The sequence below is a fragment of the Gymnoscopelus microlampas genome, assembly GCF_963454915.1.
Source record: "Gymnoscopelus microlampas genome assembly, chromosome: 3".
Classification (NCBI taxonomy): Eukaryota; Metazoa; Chordata; class Actinopteri; order Myctophiformes; family Myctophidae; genus Gymnoscopelus; species Gymnoscopelus microlampas.
In genome coordinates, this window is record NC_139940.1 from 59,249,011 (window position 1) to 59,255,237 (window position 6,227).

General features: G+C 38.5%; 1 long non-coding RNA gene across 1 annotated transcript; it reads right to left on the reverse strand.

Annotated features, from left to right (window-relative positions):
- Window positions 1–1,417: 1,417 nt before the first annotated feature.
- LOC311042122 lies at window positions 1,418–6,227 on the reverse strand. Its single transcript, XR_014600458.1, has 5 exons — window positions 6,086–6,227; window positions 5,255–5,352; window positions 4,523–4,654; window positions 3,738–3,815; window positions 1,418–2,814 (listed from the first exon to the last, which is right to left on the reverse strand). It is a non-coding gene; the product is annotated as an uncharacterized lncRNA (long non-coding RNA).

Sequence of the window (6,227 nt, forward strand, 5' to 3'; positions counted from 1 at the left end):
TTAATCACTACTGATAATTACTACATAATTACTATTCAAATCACTGCCTGGCTGCTACTTAATTACTTCAGCCTCACTATAGGCTTTTTGGAAAGAACTATACAATCACTACACATTCATTGTTGAATTACTACACAATGCTTACAGATCTACTGCTGCAGCTCTACACAATCCCTATGGAAAATATTCATGTAGTGTTTTATCACTACTGATCACTAATGAATTACTTTGTGTTCCTACACAAACCCTTTTGATTCACTTTTTAAACATTACACAATTATCATTCAGTTACTACTGTCTTACTTTTAAACAAACCCTTTTGAATTACCTCTGAAATTCTACAGAATGCTTACACATTTACCGCTGTTTCTCTTAACAATCCCTACTGAATCACTCCATGTTTGTGTGTAGTGTTATGTAGTGTTCTATCACTACTGATCACTAATGAATTACTTTTTGTTTCTACACAAACCCTTTTGAATCACTTTTAAAACATTACAGAATTATCATTCAATTACTTCTGTCTTACTATTAAACAAGCCCTTTTGAATTACTTCTAAAACTCTATAGAATGCTTACACATTTACCCCTGTTTCTCTTCAAAATCCCTACTGAATCACTCCATCTTTGTGTGTAGTGTTATGTAGTGTTCTATCACTACTGATCACTAATGAATTACTTTGTTTCTACACAAACCCTTTTGAATCCCTTTTAAAACATTACAGAATTATCATTCAATTACTTCTGTCTTACTATTAAACAAACCCTTTTGAATTACTTCTGAAAGTCTACAGAATGCTTACACATTTACCGCTGTATCTCTTCACAATCCCTATTGAGTCACTCCATCCTTGTGTGTAGTGTTCATGTAGTGTTTTATCACTACTGATCACTAACAAATTACTTTTTGTTACTACTTAAACCCTTTTGGGTCACTTTTAAAGCTCTACACAATTGTCATTCAATTACTTCTGCCTTACTATTAAGTAATGACAACATCTACTCATTACTTGACCACTGCATATCAGCAATTTCTGATCATGAAACTGGTTACTAGGGATGTCCGATTTTATCGGCCTCCCGATATTATCGGCCGATATTAGCATAAAAATTGATATCGGGAAAATATCGGTATCGGTTTTTGGAAAAAAAACAAAAAAATTTTTTTTTTTTTTGGCCTTATAAATAAGTTACAGGAGTTCTTACTGTATATGGTGTGTGTGATATGAAATTTGAGCTTACCCTAATCACAATAATCCCCGCATATATCGGTATCGGTTGATATCGGTATCGGTAATTAAGAGTTGGACAATATCGGTATATCGGTTATCGGTAAAAAAGCCAATATCGGACAACCCTACTGGTTACATTACCATTTATCAATTCAGAATCATGCTCAGGTTCAGTTATTCGAGGGGACATGAAATCAATCAATTATAACAATTATATAACATTTATATAACAATAACAACAATAACAATACAAATATCAATACAAAATATATTATCTGTCTGGCAGTACATTCATTGCTGTAGTTGGACTCCATTTACAGTGGCAGCCAAGTTCAGTTTGAATCAGATCTGGGCCACATCCAGATTGGAATCCGATTGGTTTTAATGGTCACGTGATGTTAATACCGTTCGGATTCCAATCTGGATGTGGTGCAGATCTGATCAGATTATCCAGGCTGTATGTTTAACAAAAGAGGAATAAAAGGTGCACTGTAGCCAGTGTGCATTAATTTCTTATCAGGTTTGGAGTGAATAATAGGTCTGACTCAACCTGAGCACAGACAGGCACTCACTTTCACTAGGACAGCGACCCCATTTACAGTGGCGGCCAAATTCAGTCTGACTCAGATCTGGGCCACATCCAGATTGGAATCCGATTGGTTTTAATGGTCACGTGATGTTAATACCGTTCGGATTCCAATCTGGATGTGGCCAAGATCTGATTACCGGTGTAAATGGGGCCTAAGGCATGCCCTTGAACAACAACAATATAAATAAAAACAATATCAATACAATTAACACACAGAATTGTTCTGAGGGGAAACTTGATAACGATTCTTTGTCTGTCATTTGGACTTGTGATGGTGTCCCAGTTTTTCGTTCGTCCAAATACTCTATTTGGCCTTTACAAACACAACTAATTGAGCTGCCGCCCAAACTGCGGAAACAACATATAATGGTGACAGCCCTTTGGTTTGGACCGAGTAAGCCAAAAATGGAAACTTTCTTAGCTCCATACATTGCTGAATGTACTAAACTGGCTAAAGATGGTTTTGAGTGGACAAATCCCATCACGGGTAAAAAACTGATTTCCAAAGTTTTCAACCTTATTTGTACTGCCGAAGCTGTTGCAAGACCGCTTCTCAAAAATACACAAAAAAAAAACACAAGATGCATGCCCTTGAACAACAATATAAATAAAAACAATACATATACATATATAAAATAAAATAAAACGGGGACCCCATTTACAGTGGCAGCCAAGCTCAGTCTGAATCAGATCATGGGCCACATCCAGATTGGAATCCGATTGGTTTTAATGGTCACGTGATGTTAATACCGTTTGGATTCCAATCTGGATGTGGCCCAGATCTGATTATCTTTTTTTTTTTTTCAGCTAAGGTCTAGACTTCATTACGTATATTTGGAGGTGAAGGGTCAGTCTTCTGTGATGTCTTCTTTTTTGGCCCACCGGTCTTCTTGGGACGTTTTGGCTTCCCTACCTTGTCCTCGTAGTTAAGCTTTGCTGTCACCACCTTAAGAACTTTCTTTTTGGGAACGCCGCATTTCTCCATCACGTAGGCTGTATGAGGGAGAGAAAACAGATTAATGATTAAAATTGAATTCTGGGTAACAGACTAGAGCAATGCTGAACCATCATCGTCCAGTAGTGCCATTCAATGACCAATGGGAGAGATAACAACCGCTGGAACACACCCACCTTTGTCAGGTTAGGATTGTTTGGGCTCCGAGGGTATGATCCATAAGACATAGATATTAGGGCTGTCCCGATGACACAATTTAACCGTGGTGTGATTAAGTGTCTCAGAAGTACGGTATGCGACAAAAATTGCAATGGCCCACCCCACCCTTTTTTAACCTCATCCTTTTTGTGGGGAAGGCAAATGTGTTTAAAGCGTTGTAAGCTTGTACAAGCGCTGTAAGCTTGCCAAGCGGCTATTTTCAGCAAAAAGCTTTCCCCACAATAATATAAGACAGAACATACACTAGTATAGAGCTCTGAGGGACTTCGCTCAACCATATGGAGTTCAGGTGGTTAACAGCAATTTTACACTTGAATTACTATATATAAATAACCTACAATGAATAAGCTTTACAGTGTTGCTTTTTAAATAGCACAGCAGAGATGAGTTTTTACTGTATTTTAATGTTCACTTAGTCTTCATTGCTGTGTATGCTTTTGTAATGCTTTGTGACCATTTCGTGTGAGCCGTGGTTTGTGTGGTATATCTCCCCATTGCGGTTTGAAACAGAAATATTGCGGTATGCGATTAATGCGACAGCCCCAATAGATATGCCTCTAATGTAGAGTCATTATGATCCCAAAGATTTTTAAAACCATCCTACTGTGTGCTCTCGCCCTGTGTCTCTATATCCTTCCGGGTGGGAGGGACATCACGACAGACCCTTGTTTGTCGACCTAAAGTTGTGTCAAATGTTAACATTTCAGGTCATGAAGCAAGAAACAATAATTTAAAATCTCACCAACAACAGCTTGAAGCTTCCGCGGGTCAAGCATGGGCTTCGGGGTGGCAACGTCTTTCTGGATGTTGCACTTCTTTCCTGTAATTAGGGGTGGGCAATATGGACAAACATTGTATCACCATTTTCAGCTAATTATCAGGATAACCATAATTATCACAATCACTTTTGCTATTATTTTAGGATGATCATCATTATGATTGGCATACAATGATTAATTGTATTATGATTACTAATTATACACACAGGCCGACTCAGTATAGGAATGAGATATATGCTGCTAATAGATAATTTCCACTAAAGTGTATTAATTACATAGTCCCCATCCAGAATTGAAGTCAAATTATTGTTTTAGACATGCGACAAATACAAGAACATATTATTGAACTCAATTCTCTGTGGCATGAATAATCAATAGAAAAGGTCATTTTGTGGGCTCCCGCTGGCCTACTGCGCATATCACAAATGTCTCTGATGTCGCCGGTTCGACTCCCGATCCGGGCGACCTTTGTCTCTCTCTCTACCAGTTTCCTGTCAGTATGCTGTCGTATCAATAAAGGCATTAAACCAATCCCGGGCTCCCCCAGAGTTAGTGTCGAAGAGTCCTTGAGCAAGACTCTGAACCCCTGGTTGCTCCCAGTGAGCAGGTTGGTGCCTTGCATGGTTTCCTCCACCATTGGTGTATGGATGCGTGTGTGAATGGGTAAATGTAATGCAATATTTGTAAAGCGCCTTGGATTAAAGGCACTATATAAATGAACCATTGAGACCATTGAGCACACCCCTACCTGTGATGCTGCATTGTGCTAGTTCAGTTCTGCTGAACAGGAGGGTCAGGAGTTTGTTAAGGCTGAGTGCTTGGAGTGGTCGATGTACCGGAGGGAGTGCTCTGGCACAAGAACCCCTCCTCCAATGTCAGTCTGAAAAAGAAACAGAACAGTGTACAGAATAACTTCAGAAATTATTGAATATTACTAGTAGTAGTAAGCTATTTACCACGAGAGAGAGTGGGTTATGCGAGTGCAAAACAACCCAGAAACAGTGGCTTTATCAGACCATAACACACGACCCTCGAGTGGTAAATTGCTTTTCTACCACTTCGACCATATAAATGAAAGAAAACATGCAAGGCTATTGAGTTACAATCCTTAATTGTTTCAGAATACACTCAGCATGGTAGGGTAGGCTTGCCCATGTGACTGCTATAAGCCAATCAGAATGTCTCCTTGCAACACAAAAGTGGGCGGGGAAAAAAACAGAGGGTTGTTAGCCCACAACCTTTTTTTTTAAGTCAATCAGAATCCAGTATCCAATCATGTGACCAAAAAAAGTGGTAGAAGTTATAGTAGTTATCGACAACACTGACAAATGTCTAAGGTTAGAGCTGGATAGCTGAGAAGTGGCACGTGGCAAAAACAGTCAAATTAATACTGGCTTTAGACCACGTAGATTAGGACATTTTCTATCAAATTGGGGGTTCTTGAAATGAATAAGTAAATATAATATTGTGTAACAACTACCTCTTTTTGTGCAGCTTGATTTTGACAGGGCCTCAGGGTGACCCCTGTGTCTAAAGCCCCCGAGAGAGCTTCAACTCGGCTCAGAAGTTCTGGGAGATCTGTAAAGATGTACAAAAACAAATCATGTAATTTAAATCAGAATCATTTCTGAATATTTGGAATTCAACAATATATATCACTTCTGTAAGTTTAACCTTAGATCCTAAATGCTCAGTAAAATAAATACCTGATGACATCTACACCAGATCACGAGATCTACAAGCTCACAACGCGTCACATTGTGAGCTTGTAAATCGGCTTTTTTGGGGAATGTTCCCCCAGAATAGGGATGCTAAGGTTCAAGTGGTTGAACGTCAAGTATACATTTATTTGCAGTCAGTACTGATGCAAACTGATGGACATTTCATGCTGTGGAAAGATGGGGATATTTACGTAGTGTAAAATGATACAAGATCCTAAAAATGTAATTCAGGGGTACCGTGAATGAAAGGTTATGGTAAACTAATGGACCCTTATATACCTTTTAACTCTTAAGATGCTAAAATGATACGTTTCATTTTACGCTCTCAAGAGTTGAACTATTGTTGAAAATCTGCATTGCTAAAATAACTTGAACTTACTGTCAAAGAGCAGATACTGCTTCTCAGCTGAGAGTTCTCTTTAAATTAATAAATTAGTCATAATCCCGTTATCAAGACAATTTAAATAACTAAACAATGTGTAGAGTTGGGTCATTGACTTCAAAAACATCAGCCTACGCACTTATTATCAATACAGTAATAGTAGGCTAAAAAGCCTACACAAACAGTATTTCTGTGTGTCAACACTCACCTAAAATGTCCGCCGCTTCTTCTTCATCCTTTTATCTTCTCTGAAGCCGGTTTATAATTCTTTTTGATGAATCCAAAGCAACGCAATTTATCTAACTTTCTATTGAAGTGCTGCAGGCTCGAGACAACATTCATTCTCCCCG